The following is a 15,922-nucleotide window of genomic DNA, read 5'->3' as shown; positions in this document are numbered from 1 at the left end:
GAAAAGCAGCTGGTTTTTCTGCATCTTTCATTGACACACTCTTTGTAAAAAGTGGTTTAGTTTAGAAACAAATGGAAAACCAGGAACTTCAAACATCTGTTTACCAATTCATTTTCAGGCTTTATATTTCTAGTATGTACAATTCAAGGTCTCCCACCCATTTCATAATACCCTTCATTGACTGTCCTGAGCAGCATTCTAGAATTGAGAATTCAATTTAGTTGAGTAAAAGACATAAGAGCATTTCTTACATATGCAAAAATAATAATAATTTTAATAGCACAGAAGCCAACAGCCTGCCAGAAATGAGTTAAAGTCTGATACTCTTGAGAGAAACATCATGATGTAACTGGCCAGAATTTGGGCTTTGAAATGGGCAATCCTGGTTCTGCTCTATAACTTTGGGCAAATTATTTCAACCTTGTTAAGCCTCAGTTTCCTCCTCTCTAAATTGTGGATTATATATCTAACTTATAGGAATGTTATGAGCTTTAAATGAGACAGTACATGCGAACTAGCACAAAGAAAGCATTCAGTAAACATTATGTCCCTTGCCCTCTGTTTGTGTGATGAAATATTTTGGGGGTGAAGCGTTTTGGGATTCTCAGTAATATCAAACTCTGACTTCTTAGCAACCCCTGAATGTGTGGAGAGGGAAGATGTAAGTAAAACTCCCAGTATCATGAGGCGACACTATCAAAAGGAAAAAGGCCCAGAGCAGATCTTCACCTGGCGTGATATAGTTTATGTAGAGCAGGAAGTCCATTGTCAAAAACATTTTCTCCCAGACTGTAGATAGTCCTTAGCTTTGTAATAGTTAACTTAAATAGTCTAAGTAGTTACTAAGTTCTCAAAGCAGTATTCAAAGCATCTCACATCAACCTTTTAGGAAAGTAATTATAATTATTACCCCCATCTTACAGATGAAGAAACTGAGGTTCACGGACATGGCAAGTAACTTGAACAAGTCATGTAGGTGTAAATGGTGGAACTGGAATCTGAACCCAAACAGTTTTGCTCCCATGCCCATGGTCTTCTGAGCTCTTCACTGTTCATTTATGGTCTCCCTGACTTTCTGCTTAAAGCAGATTGTTCGGCTTCTGAATTCTCATTGAAATCAGTACAATGTGAGAGTAACAGTCTGAGAAAGACCTGGGAGAACTACAGAAAAAAGAACTTCAGACAGCGTGTTTGTGTGAATAGAGGGCGCAGAACAGCCACACAGAACTAATCCCCTGCAGATGCTGAGGGACAACTGTAGCTAAGTTTTAGGGGAATTAAAAGTCATATGCAGATGGTCGAGAGTCTGCATCCCTAACCCCCATGTCATTCAAGGGCCAATTGTATCATTTCCTCTGATTCTTTGAGAAGATGGAGAAAAACCTTATACCGATATTTCATCATATGTTTGGAGAAAATATAATAGCTTATCATTACATAGATTTAGATATCTTATATTGAACTATACTTTTCTAAGCTTGTAGAAGCCTGAAGTGGAAGAGTTACATATACTAAAGTGGTCCCTGCATTTAAAGATGACAGCATAAGCAGGTCTGACACGGACACCCCAGCAAAAGTAATTCCTGCCCGATTTCCCCCAAGTCCCCTTCTCTCTCCTAAACTGCTTATTCTCCTTTCCAGTAAGTGGTAAGGCAGACCGACTTCTCCCCACTCCCTCCCCCAGACTCCAGATGGCCTACAAAGGCCAATCGAACCTGCTCAAGCATATAGACTTAAAGATTTGGCTTCTCTAACTGTCTTTGGCACGCACACACACACACACACACACCACCACCACCACCACCACCATCTTGTTTCCCTGAAAGTCTTTCTTTAGATGAAATAATCCCAGCTCCTTATTTCCCCAACTCTTTAATCATTTTGTTTCTCTTCTCTGAACTCTTTCCAATTTCCCTATAGATTGTTTGAGATGTGGAAACCAAAACCACACACCATTTTCTAACAGGGTCTAGGCATTGCCAAACTTAGGGAAACAGACTTACCTCAATCAGAAATCAAAGCCAAGTCCAACAGGTTCTTATCAAGTGGATGTCGGAACAGGTGTGACACATCCATTTCGATAAAGTAACACCTTCGGAGGAGATAATTATTCAGTGTGCAAAGGAAATTTACTTGCTTTCACTCAAAGAGATTTTTAGAATACTCATGTATTTGTACAAGATAGCATGAAGAAAAGATAGGTATCATTTAATCCTGCCCACATTTTTCTAAGTGTAATTGCTCTTTGTGTGAAGTAAAGGAAGTCAATCCGTTTCCTGGGACAAGGCAAAGTTCACTGAAATACATATATATAATATATGTTATAATAATTCCAGGCCACAGAAAGCAAAGGAAATACCCAGGACCCTGCCAATCCCACAAATATTCAGTGAGAAAAACACCTGGATTCCCCCCAAGCCACAGCTGCAGTTGGAAAATGCCTGGATCCCATTGAATCAAGGCAGTCAGGGAAAAGAGCCACATCCGGCCCAGTGTGTCTCCTGACTACGACAGGCACACATGAATCCTATTTGATCAAGACACAGTTATTTTGGAAATAAATGGATCCTGCTGGATTGAAGCACAGTTCCCGATTAGCACACGCAGATGGGGAGGTACTGGATATAGATATTATCTATGAGAAACTCCTTAATACACAGACATTTGGGAAGAAAACTTATGCCACAGATTTTTGGCCCTGTCACTATCTCGGTTTTCTCATGGAACATATGTGGATCTGGCAGCACTGCTCCTTGATTAAGTTTCCTGGATCACATGGGACCTGAGTTTTTTCCCCAATTCTTTAGATTTAGCAGTGTGTACATAAAGAGAAATGCGAGGTTGAATGTCAGCCTTGTTTTTCTTTAGTGTGATCAACAACACAGTAGCATAATCATAATAGGAATGTGCCAGGCCTTTCTGAACACATGTGAATTGAGGGAAAAACCATTATCTCCATCATCATAATTTACATTTTCCACATATTTCCATTTTTTTGATAAAAACTTCTTTTGCATCGAATAAGTTTTTACACGTTTTCCAAATATTGTTTCAGCAATCCATGACACAAATACCACCACTGGCCCTAAAACTAACCTGGATATTAGGCAGATATTTGCACAAATTAATCAATGAATTTACCTACTTTAAGGCACATAGAGGTTTCTTATAAAAGCTATTAAAATTTTAAGGACTGAGTCAGCACTTAATACTTTTACAGATGTTTTTAGACTGCAGAGAGAACTTGTCCTTTGAGAAATCACAGACTTGGAGTTTGAGGGCTCTAGAATCCTGAGGTCTCGGGAGAGCCCCTTCCACCCAGTGACTTCCCCCAGAAAATAGATTACCATCCCTGGAGAGGCTGTGGTAGCAACTGCTTCCTGAATTCAGGTGCCCCTCAACTTTCCTCTGGTTTACTGCCAATTCCTATTTCCCATAACTATTTGTATGCAGTGCAAAAAAGAGAGAAATAGAGGAATGAAATTCCAGAAGCTCTTGGCCTGGCAAGATGCATTCAATTAATAAACCATAGTCTTGCAGGAAAGCAGGCCTAAGTCCCACGGTCAACATCCATCCCGGCCATTGCATGCTGAGTGTTTTCGCCATCATGCTGAACTCCGGGATATCTACCAGAAGGAACATTACTGCATTTGCAGGAGCTTCTCTTCAAACACAGCTTCCTGTGTCTGCAGATGGTTTTTTATTTTTTTTTTTCCTCTGCTTTCATGGGCCTTTATGTTGGACACTTTACTTTATTTATAAATCCAGCTTCTGAGTTTTTGCTGTGCGCTTCATCTTCAAGAGCTGCTTTGAAGGCGTTCAACCTCTCTTCTCCTGTGTTTTTATCCTCAGCCCTCCTGCTTCACCTATGGGCTTTATCTGCTGTTCTTTGCTTCTTTTAAGCCCTGGTCTCTAATCTAGGCAGAACGGTCAAGCTTAAAAATAACAGCCATAAAAGATGTGGTTTAGAGGAGATGCTTTAAAGACCCAAATGATAAAGCTCTTCAGGGGAGAGAGATGAATGTTAAATTCTGGAAACAACCACGGGCAATCAGAGAGGCAATTGCTCATTTTTGAGCAGGTGTGTAGCATGGCCCATGAGGAAAAAGGCAGAGCTGAACAAGGCCATGGAGTGGAAACAGACGCCAATCCTTGAATTTTGCAGGTGCCCAGTCACCCCATCCTAACCCTGTAAGCATGTCACTCTCCCTTCCTCCTAGACATGCATCCTCACAGTCCCCTGTGGTAGGACTCCACCAGAGAGGTCCTCATACTAATCTCCAGAACCTATGAATGTGTTATCTTACGTGATCCAGGTGAGCCCAGCGTAATCACAAAGGTCCTCATAAATGAAACGAGAAGGCAGGAGAGTCAGAGTCAGAGAAGGAAATGGGACAATGGAAACTGGAGTCAGAGAAGGAGATGGGACAATGGAAGCTGGAGTCAGAGAAGGAGATGGGACAATGGAAGCTGAGGTCCGGGTAGAGGGGCCGTGAGGGAGAGAGTTCAGGCAGCCTCCAGAAGCTGGAAAAGACAAGGAGATGAATCCTCCTCAGGGCACCCAGAAGGAACAGGGCCCTGCCAACACCTCGATTTTAGCGCAATGAGACACGTGTCAGACTTCTAACCTCCAGAACTGTAAAATAATACATATGTGTTGTTTTCAGGCCACTAGTTCCTGGTAATTAGTTATAGCAGCAATAAGAAACTAAAACATCCCTGACAATGCCAAAGCCAGTTTGTCCTCTTCCTTGCATTGTCCATAATAAATAGCTGCCTTTCCAGACCTTCTGTTATCTCTCAAACATCTAAATTCTCTTTGAAAAGAAGGTGGAAGTTGCCACAGCACTGGTTTTGCTCCCAGCCTACAGTATCTCAAGGGATTAGTTCCAGGTGGTAATTTAGGAAGATTCATTTCAGAGAATGTGTTTCTTACAATGTCAAGGTGAGTTTTTGTTCATTGATTTAAACGCATGCTCCAAAAATCTTATCTTTTTATAAAACGTTTTAGAAAAACATCTGTGACAACAACAAAAAGCTCTCATTTAAAAGGTCAAAGAATACTGTGCAAAGAAAACACAATCACAAGTGTTAAAACATTAACTAGATGTGCATTTGGGGTACAGCTGAGAGGTAGCCACAATTTATCTGAGGAAGACAACGGAGTCGTTGTGAACAGGGGTTAAGAACACGAACTTTACTTTTAAATTAAAGCACTTGGCCCAGTAGCCGGAAAACTGGGTTCTGGTTATATCGTGGAGGGAAATAAATCCTGACTGTGGGAACGATCTCAGCATTATATAATGAGACATGAAATCTACTCAATGGCGGGGGCAGGGGGGTAAAGTTGTCACTGACCCATGAGACGGGAAACCTGCTGATGCGCACACTAAGAATCTGTTTCTTTTCATCTCCTCTTACTCAATTCTAAATGCAGTAGTTTTCAAACTTTTCTAATCCACTCTGAGATATACGCTTTATTTCATAAGCCACTGCGCACACGTACATACAATGTAGCTGGAACAATAGTTTCATGACACCCTCTGTACCCTTACAATACTAGATGTACTTTATATTTCCTAATTTTTACTGTTACTTTTTATTGTTATTGTGTTTTTTAATGCTGGCCAGGACTTACTAAGTGTCAGGACCCACAGCTTAACAAGTATTTTAGTACTACTTACCACGACAGTAGATTTTTCTTCCCAATTAATACTAAATGGTTTTTTCATTGGCATGCAGTAACTTCATATAAAATAGTAGTTTGGAACTGACTACCTTTAAGGTCTCTTCCAAGTCTGTGATTTTATGTTTTTTTTCTCGAGAAACATTATTTTATCCAAAGTTTCTTTTTAATAGCACGAAGCAAGGACTGACAACTTGGAACCTTCCCGCTTGCGAATTTGTTTAATAAATAAAGGGGTTTGCTAAGATAATTCTGACATTTCTTGTTCTTCCACGATTAATTCCTAATCAAAATCAAAATAAATTATTGAAAATACTGTCACATTTTTCTGCCACATTGGCATTGGTATTTGTGAACTTTGATTTCAGGAATTTAGGGAGGTAAAGTCACTCTTCAGGGACAATGCATTGTGAGTCACTCTGCAGAAGTGTTTTGATTTATGATCCTAGCCAGCATCACCTTGAAAATCCCCTCCCCTCCCCATCACTAAGCTTGCTCCAGGCAGGTAATGCTAGCATCCTAAGGCTCAGAGAAATCTGCTCACCTTCACTTTGTTTTCAATAATTATATTTCGCAACACACTGCTCAGGTTCTTGCCTATGAAACAGGAGTGACACTAAACTCTCAGGGCCGAGGAATAGTTAATAAACTGTGCCAACCCCACAGAAATGCAAAACAATAGCAATCACTCATCAGTTTGCTAAGAGGTGACAGATTCCAATTTCCCATTTTCCAGAGACATTCTCCTCATTACTAAGCAACCTCAGACCAGTTAACTCGCCCGAGATCTATAGCTCGCTGTGGTGATCTCATCAGTCTGCGTCCCTGATGGGGACTCAAGCAGGTGGTGCAGAAAGCAGTGAGCTGACATATGGAGACATATTGTCTCAAAAGGCTGATCCACCAGGCCAGCTAATTTCCCTTCTATTTTGAGAAGAGCAATTATTTTAAATTGCCATAATCAAAATTACTTTGCTCTTGCCCCCAAATATAGCAAGTCAATAAACTATAATGTAAATGAGTATCTCCAGCTACTTTGATTTTTAAAAAATTAAAGACTTTTTTTTTTAAAGGAGAAGCAGAGCCCATACTGTTTCATTTAGAATGGAGGCTGGATCACAGTTCACAGCTTTACGATATGAAGCTGGTATGTATAAAGCATACTAGTTTGGAAGCCCTTGACTATAAAGCAAAAATACTTTGTAATTTTGTTTTTAAGTCCCATCAAATTCTGTTGAAAAGCTTTTTGTTTGGGGAAATAGGACATGGTCTCTTTTATGGAAAGTTATAGAAGAAGGACAAAAAAAAGGATGCTGGAAAGTCAATGTTGGATATAAGACGGCTGCTGGGAAGATACCAAGAAATCTCTGCCTATGTGAAATATTTACTTAAAGGGAGCAGTAAAATAGGAAAATGCCGGTCTTGAAACCAGAAAAAACTGACCTGCCCAATCGTTCCGGAAGTAGCATTTAGGCTGATCCTATCAAATAGTACTCCATTTGAAATGTGGCTTATAAGAAGAAATGCATTCAGAATTTCAAATAAGGATTTTGAAGGGAAATTTTAATATCTATATTTAGATTAGGCAGCTCTGAAAGGAGAGAGGGTGTTGATTCATGGGGCTGAGAGAACTTATGAGCAGAACTTATGAACATCGAGGACACATTGTCAGAGGGGCACTTTCGCCTCCAGTTTGGACTGAAGATCCAGAACCTTCCTGAGCAATAATTTGGACTCAAGATCTTAGAGGTCTGTATCTATTCAATTTTGGAAAGTGTTATACTTAACTTGGATTATTTGATTGATAGCAGTTAAAGACATAGCAGTTAGAGACAGAAAAGTAATTAAAATTTATCTAAATCTAAATGAATCTAAGCTTCTTCTTTCGGGCTGTGTTAGCAGACAGAGGCATAAAACAATAAGAATAATGTCTCAAGGTAGAAAAAATACATAATTGTCTTCTATATTATTGGACGAATAAATTACTACATGGTAAATTATCTTAACCTCCTTTTCTTCAAATGTGGGTAAAAATCGGTTTACCTCACTTCTTGCAGAAGGTCTCTAAATATATTAAATCCATTCTTGATGGCCTTTTGGTTTCTTCCAGCAATCTTTAAACCAACATAAAGAGAAGTCTAAATCATCGAACTCTGCTTTTTATTTCTGATGATTTATCTAACATGACTCTTCCGTTATTAAGACAAACAAGTTGCCTGTCTTTGGGGATCCATCTACTCCTACACAAGCAGATTATTGGGGTATATTAGACTACCACAGTGGGGCATGACAGCCAAACTTCTCCAGCTGGCATTCCAGAAAGCAATGGTCCAGACCAGTTAAATATAACGCATTAGGAATTCAAGGAAGAATCTGGTAGGACAAAATCCCTTCCCCCGAAAGAACTCACAGTCTAGTCAGGGAAGCACATAACTAAAAACTTAATTACATTCCAAGATAAATAACGCTACAACAAGGTGTGAAGAAAACCCTCGTAGAACTCAGAAGACAGCTTCACTGTCATTCAGGGCCAATCTGGCTCTCTCAGCAACCACCTTAACATCCTTGGCCCTTGATCCTTCTGAGGCTTCAGCCCCCTCCACAAAAAAAATTTTTTTTTTAAGCTGTCAGAGCAAGGATACTTTGTTTTGGATTTCTCCCCTCCCCTCCCACCCCCTACTTCTGGAATATTCTATTCTCAAGTACCCATTCCTTTCTTTTTGGATTAAGCCAAGCACCTTTTTCCTTTTACTTGGTCTTCCTCGAGATGCTAGCTGCCGCGAGTAACCCTCCTCTCAGTCTGTATCACATCATCACCATTTTTTTTTCCTTCTGTAGCACTTACCACTTTCTGAAATTAACTCCTTTATTTAGTTACTTGTTTACAGTCTGCCCTTCCTCTGAAATGCAAGATCTTGCGTATTTTATTTATTTCTCTATCCCCAGTGCCCATGACAGTATTGAATAAACTTATGAATTAATGCAGGTTGACATCATTTCAAATCTATAGGTTCCAACCTCAGTTGGGTCCCCACAGCTGTTCAACAAACCCTCAAATCAATAACTCTTACTCGTTGGGTCATAAGAGCATGTCCCCTATTCACATCCACACATGATCTTCCCCCACCCCATGAGGGCAATCATTGTCAGATGGATGTGTTCATGACTTTTATACAATTTAGAAAATATTAGTTGCAATACAGAGAATTTTTTATTACCGAAGTGATTATTATTTGGGGGACAAACTGTCCCCACTATTGAGACCCCTACACTTGCCCGCTCTCAAGGCTTCAGCTTTCTGCCTAGACCCCGTGGTGCCCCAAACCAGGACTTTAAGATCACACATTCTCTCTCTGAAATGCTAATTTCTCATTCTCAAAAGAAGGCTTGGCTTCTCCAACTGGTGTTTTACAGCCACCAGACCCTCAACCCAATATATCATTTTCTCCACTAAACTTTTTTCTATCTCTCTGATATAATTCATGCATTATTATAATCCATTATAATAATGTGACTATCTGCCCAGTCACCTAATTTAGGACTTCTCTCTCAAAGTCCAAAACAATCACTGAATCCTACTGACTATACTTTTACTTACAGTTCAAATTTCTTCTCTATCTCTTTGACATTGCTTTAATCTAGATAATTAGATCTTGTTTTCACCATTGGAACAACTTCTTGACTAGCTAGCCTGTCTTTTGTGTCTAAACGTGCTCTCCACTCCACTGTCAACCTACAAAATATTGCCATAACTCTTTTTCCAAAGCACAATCTGATCCCCTCCCCTAACCTTGTTTAAAGACCATTCAGTGGCTCCTCAGTGAGGACCAGAATTCAATCTCCTTAGTCTCCCACGCAATGCCCTTTATAACTTCCCAGCCTCAGCACCTTCTTGCCCTCTCAAGAACTCTACTACCTCTCATCTTTAGAGAATTCTAGAAAAGGTCCCTGAATTGTAAACATTCAGATATATTCAAGACCTAGGTACAAAGTCACCCCTCCAGAAAGGCAAACTCCTGAACAATCAGGTGACGTTTCTTTACTGGTTGATTTTATTTCACGTGCTGAGATGCTTCCACACCATTTATTCCGCCTTCCTTACAGCAATTCTGCCCAATTCCATTTTAAGTCAAATTGCTACAGCAGCAAAGCTCAGAAACACTGCCATCTTGTGATCACAGAAGAAGGTGGAAAGCAATCTGATCTGATCCTCCCTTTATAAAATGTTTTATAAACAAGAGGAGCTAACTGGAAGTATCTCTCACTAGTCCCCTTTTCCAGGCCTTAAAATGAACAGCACTCGAATAACCATTAGAAACTGTAAACTACAAAACTCTACTTTTAGTGACTCTCTTTTGTAGAGTTCTATTGATTTCCCTTAACCACATAATTTAGGGATATTGAAGGACACATTTACTTAAGCCCCATTTGCTGGTTCAGGTCTCTTATTAGTCCAGAAAACTTTTTAAAGTCTTTTATTTTAAAAAATTAACATGCGCTCCAGGCCACAGCTATCAGCTCTATGGGGGCAGCAATGCACTGACTCTATTTGCTAATATAAATGCAAAACAGGATACGTAAAAAGTCCTAAAGAACTACTTTTGAAAGAATAAATGAATAAATAAACAGATAGCAGATATGACAACTTCAAAAATGGTGACAAATGCTTTTCCAATATTTTCAAAAGCAGTCGTTCTATTTTGACATTCCAAGTCCATCCTGAAACACTGACATACCGCATAATCTTGGTGACCCCAGTACCAGCAATCTCTGGAAACACACTACTTTTAAGGTGGAGTTTTAAAAAATAGAGAGAATGAGTTAAATAAATCCATGTCTATTTAGTAGGGGATGACCTTCCTGTATTAGGAAATTAAGTGATAAATATGTAGCCCAAATTTTGTAAAGAAAAGAAAAAACACCAAAGTTTACATACGGATATAAATGTTCATATAACCACAGAAAAAAGTGTGGAAAGATACCCTGATTACTGCAGGAGCAGTGGGAGTTTGGGACAGGGTGGTGGTGAAGGTCGATAGTTAACTATATTACTTCTAATTATTTCACGTTATTTTTGTAATTAAAAAAATATCAGTTGTATGAAACTCAAAGACCAGTTACATAAGCTAAATATTCAGAGTAAACACTGACTGAGACTTATATTGCTCCAAATGACAGAATAAAAAAATATTAGAGCTGGAAAAACTTCTGTGATCTTGTTTCAATCTCTTTCTTTTTATTGTGTAAAATTTCAAACCTATACAAAAAGTAGAAAGAATAGTATAATAAAATCCCCGGCATGGCTTCAATATTTACTAGAAGTAAATAAATGAATAATGGAGGGGCAGAGAGGTGAAGTGACCTGCCAACCCAGTGGCACACCAAGGACAGGCTCAGAGGAATTGCTCAAGGGCATTGCAAAGAGTAGGCACAAGTGGGCATAAGCAAATCGAAAAGTTAGAAATTCCCAAACTTTTTGCTACTGCTTAAAAAAAAAAAAAAACTTTGTCAAACTCTTTCCTTTCCTTGACTATTTCTCAGCTATTATTTTACCAAACATATTTGCTTTTCTTTTTTTTTAATTCTGTTCTCAGAATGATCGTTTTCAAATGACTTTGAACTGGATTTCTCATAAGCAGCATAGTAGCCACTGGGGACTTTTTTGTGCATAGGAATAAACTAAACTGTTTTGAAAAGTCATCGGTCATTCTGAAGCTCATTTGTATCATGTGACATCATAGAATAAATCTTTACAAATAATTTATTTTTCACAGAGTCAATAGCTAATTAACCAGTTTGTGCCTTATAAATAAATCAATATTGAAAAGTAAGTCTAAGTGGATTCATCATGGAAACGATCGGCCGACTGAACAGACAGCGAACCCCAGCATGAGTACGTGGCTTAGTTGCTCTCTTTCCATTTCTGTTTAAAACCGCCTCCCCACCCCTCCATCATTATTATGACAAAGTATGAAAATGGAAAAGGTGAGGCAAGGCTAGCCAAAGATGTGAACTTAAAAATCATTAATCCAAGAAAATGTTTTTGGCTTTTGAGTTATTGAGAGATGAAGCAGGTTCTATGACACAGAACAGAATTCACACCCAGCGATGAGCCAAAAAAGAAAAGTATTTGCAAAATAAAATCATAGCACTAATCCTGTCAATAGCTCCACTAGTTTTAAGCGCTTGAAAAGATTTAACATTATCACTGAAACTCAATTTTCCTTTTAACTCTCCTTCGAGGATCTTTACCATTATAAAAATAATGCTTTCAGGGCAAAGGGACAGACTTTGGCCACCGCGAGGACTATGCGCAGGGTCATGGCAAATGCCTGGAGTCAGGTCCTTCTTCCCCTCTAACCCTGCCCCTGCCCCTCATCTATCAGTCCTTCTTCGCTGAGTTGTCTGTGCTGCATTTGACGTATACACGCAATACAATGCTGGCTGGCCCATGAGTTCTGGGATGTTCTATTCTTAATAAAATACCCTCAATTTGGGTGCTATAAAATTGAGATTTTTCATGACTGCTAAGCCCTGGGCAAAACACAAATATTTGTTGCCTAGTAGAGGTGAAAGTAAAATAAATTCAGAGGAAACGAACAAACATCAAACTATGAAGCCGAAGAGGTCAAGGTGGCCTTGCCCTGGGAGGGCAGTGATATTCTGTCCAGATAATTGGCGTGCCTAGTAACTGATGAATTTTCTTCATTTCCTGTGATTCCTCTTAGCTTCTTGTTGCCACAGGGCTTTTCACCCAATGAATCAATGCCGTTTATTGTTTCCAGAAGGAGAATGGGTAAGAACAAAAACAATTAATCAATTAATGTTAATTAAAGTGCTAAATTAATTTTTGTAAATCTATTACAGAAATAACAAACTGAAAAGCAAAGCATTCTTTTGCAAGAATCTGGCTTTCTTAACAGAGACGAGGATTTGTGTTTCCAAAAGCCCAGAGAGTGGACCACTTGCGGCATTGGGCTCACGCTGTAAATCACACTGAGAGAAAGAGGGTGACCCTCTCTGGACTGGAGGAAGAAGGATGGAGAAGATGAGAGAGAGCAATGCGTTTAGACAGTAAATAAAATGGCCAGTCTGTGCTCCATCCCACCCTATACCTCGTCGCCAGCATCTTCATCCCAGAAAGAAGCAGTGTCGAAACCCCAAGCATGTTTAGGTCTTCAAAAGCACAGGAGAGCTGTGCCCCATTTCCTGTCTAGAGACAGCTTCACAGAGGATCCTGTGACAATATAAGCCCCAGGAGAGAAAAAATAGCTATGTCTCAGAGTTCCCTTATGGGAATAAAGTATGCATATGTCTAGGTGTGTGTGTGAAGGGGGAGGGCCCAGAAAAATTCTACTTGAATAAGCTTAAATCCTGACCTGACTAAATTTCAAACCAGAGGTGATTGAGTTTTGTTGGGTTGGCAAGATTATTTTTTTCCAGGACTAGGCAGAAGTAGTGGCTTGAGGATTAAGCTGACTTGCATAAAAATAAGGTCACCAAATTGAGTCTTGTGACTATTTACAATTCTTCTCCTTTCATTACTATTTATTAATTGATTTCCAGTAAGGGAGTTTGTGCTCCTTCCCTTTCTCTGGATTGCTGGCTTCCAGCTCTCACTTAATAGGAGACAAGATCATGAACCACAGCTTTTAGTCTCTCAACCAGGTCTATGCGTCTGCTTTCTCTCTGCCATGGTCTCTTCTCTGCATGTTACCCATTAAGAAAGATTGTTTTAAGCCTCCACGACTGCTATGGATCAATTCTTGCTTGGATTCTAATTTAAAATCGATTCCATGGGCAGAAATATGGGTGCCGTATTACTTGCTGAGCATGTCAGCAAATGTCCTCCCTACTGGCATCGCTGTTCAATCATCTCATTCCCGGTGTCTTGTGGGTACAGAAGCTCTCAAAGCCCTTGCATTTGGCCATTTAACAATCCACACTTTCTGTATACCTGTTCGAAGTTTCGGAGAACTCTTGCTTTCGCTTCTACTATTTCGCCTCTCAGGCTAACATATGCTTTCTCAAATTAAAAGACTTCTGGAGAATAGCAGGTGAAAAGAAGATTTTTTGAAGAAAGAATTTTCGATCCTATAGAAAAGGAAATATCAAACTGGAAGTGCATTTCAGTGGTATAAGACAAACTTTTATAAATGTGTCCTTAATGACGAAAGCCCTGGAATTACAGACACGTGTCGTCTCTGCCGGGCCCCCCATAGCCACGTAGGAGCCAGGCGGGGAAATCGCGCTGGCAGCGAACTATGCCAGACACACCGCTGGCTAGAGCTGAGGTCCATGGCGCATGGGCGCAGATGGATCCAGAACACCGGCTTGCTGCACTCCGGTTCCGCTTCGTGTTTCCTTCCAAGGCACTAAGCTGTTTTATTTTGAGGCAACAAAAGAGCCGATCGAGTCAGGGTGCGGGGAGGAAAGAGAAAAGGAGGAGGTGAGGAAGCCCAGGAGGAAATCCCTGTCTGTCTGCACAGCCCCGAGCAGCGGTGTCAGCGTCACCCCACGGGCTGGCAGGAAAGCGGGGTCCGAAAACAGGAAGCAAAAATAAGCACGTCCACGGTTCTCAGACGACCCGTACTGAGTTGTCTGGACAGAGACTTTTGCTGTTTGTGTCCTGCTGCTCCTGTTGCTGCTATAAACCTTTAGAGGTAAATCTGTAGAAAACATCAATCGCTTGGCTGCAAAAAAAGTCCTCGTCCTCTCACTGTTTTTCCCCTCTGTAGCCCACAGTCACATTCATAACCTAACTTCCCAGTTATAAAAATTACTTTTCCTACTGAAGAGAACTGTAGGAAAAATGAATGCCTAATGTGGAAATACAGTGAGAATAACCTACCGCTGGAGGTCAACAGCAAGGCTCCTCGGCGGGCCAACCCCTGCTCACGGGATGTCCCCACCCCAGCCTGCATGGCAGTGCCAGGGAACAGCACTCAGCTCTGTCACCATGGACCCGCTCCGGTCTGAGCTGTCGCCACATGAGTACTTAAATGTGACTCGTGCGAATGAGCAACTGACTTTTAATTTCATTTCCTTTCAATTAATTCATATTTAAAATTAAATAGCCAAATGAGTCTAGTGGCTATCATTTTGAACTATGCTACTCCAGAGGGTTTACAGACCTTGCCTATAAAAATGCTGCTCCTTCAGAAAGGGCAAAGCTCCGAGGGGGCGCGAACGAAAGAGGCCCCGGCACCAGGCAGAGGCGTAAGGTAGGCCTTACATTTGACCTTGCTGGGGACCCTACTGGGAGCCTCTGAGGACCCCAGAAGCTGACACTTCTGGGAGAATGAAAATGGACTAATCACACCCTTTACGATCCTCTTCCAGGCCCATGAGAATTCTACTCCATTCATTGTGTGTAATTGTAGTTTCTCCCTTCCTCCAGACATTTTTCTCATTTGGAGAAGTGTTGGTTGCTAGGAGACTGAATTGCCTTCTCAAGTCGAGTATTTTAGAGGGAAACAATTCACATGATTTTCTTCTTTAGTAAAATCAAAATTTGTAAAATGTTTGCAAGGCATGATGGAAAAGTCAAGCTTTTACATTTCTTTGTATATTTGTTTTAGCAATTATAAAACCTTTCATTTACTTTTCCCACTGCCTCGCACTGCAAGATAAAAAAAACTGACTGCTCTTTCTGTAGTATTCTTAAGAAAGAATAACATTCCCAGGCTTGCTCCCAGGGATGGTGAGGTGATATTTATTCTGCTTACCTCACAAGGGAACTGTGAGTGAGAATCGAAAATAATAACATTTATAATGGAAATTGTAAAGCACCATCAGCCAAAAGCATAATAATATTGCACTCAACAATTCATAGTTATATCCGGCTACTTCTTCTTACCATGATTTTTTTATAAATCATGGTAAATTTATAAAAATCTGTGTGAACACATCGTTTAACAAGTAAAGAAACCACAACTTGGAGAAATGAACAAGTTCTCCTAGGTTTCTAACTCTCAGGAAAAAATTCCATTATACCACAGTGATTTCTCTGGGAATATGAACAAGACTCTTTTCAATGTTAAAGCTGACTTTTGTAATTACTGTCAACATTTTAACCTCGAAAACAGAGTTGTATGAATGACATGAGATTTCCTATATAATTTACCTAATACAACATCTGATATATAATAAGTGCTTAATAGAAATAGCTATTAAATAATAATGATGATGATAACTTAGCTAGCAAGGATCTTTCCTTTCAAATTTCTTGGCCCC

Source organism: Pteropus alecto, unplaced genomic scaffold (assembly GCF_000325575.1).
Source record: "Pteropus alecto unplaced genomic scaffold, ASM32557v1 scaffold50, whole genome shotgun sequence".
Taxonomy (NCBI): Eukaryota; Metazoa; Chordata; class Mammalia; order Chiroptera; family Pteropodidae; genus Pteropus; species Pteropus alecto.
This window is presented reverse-complemented; position numbering follows the sequence as displayed.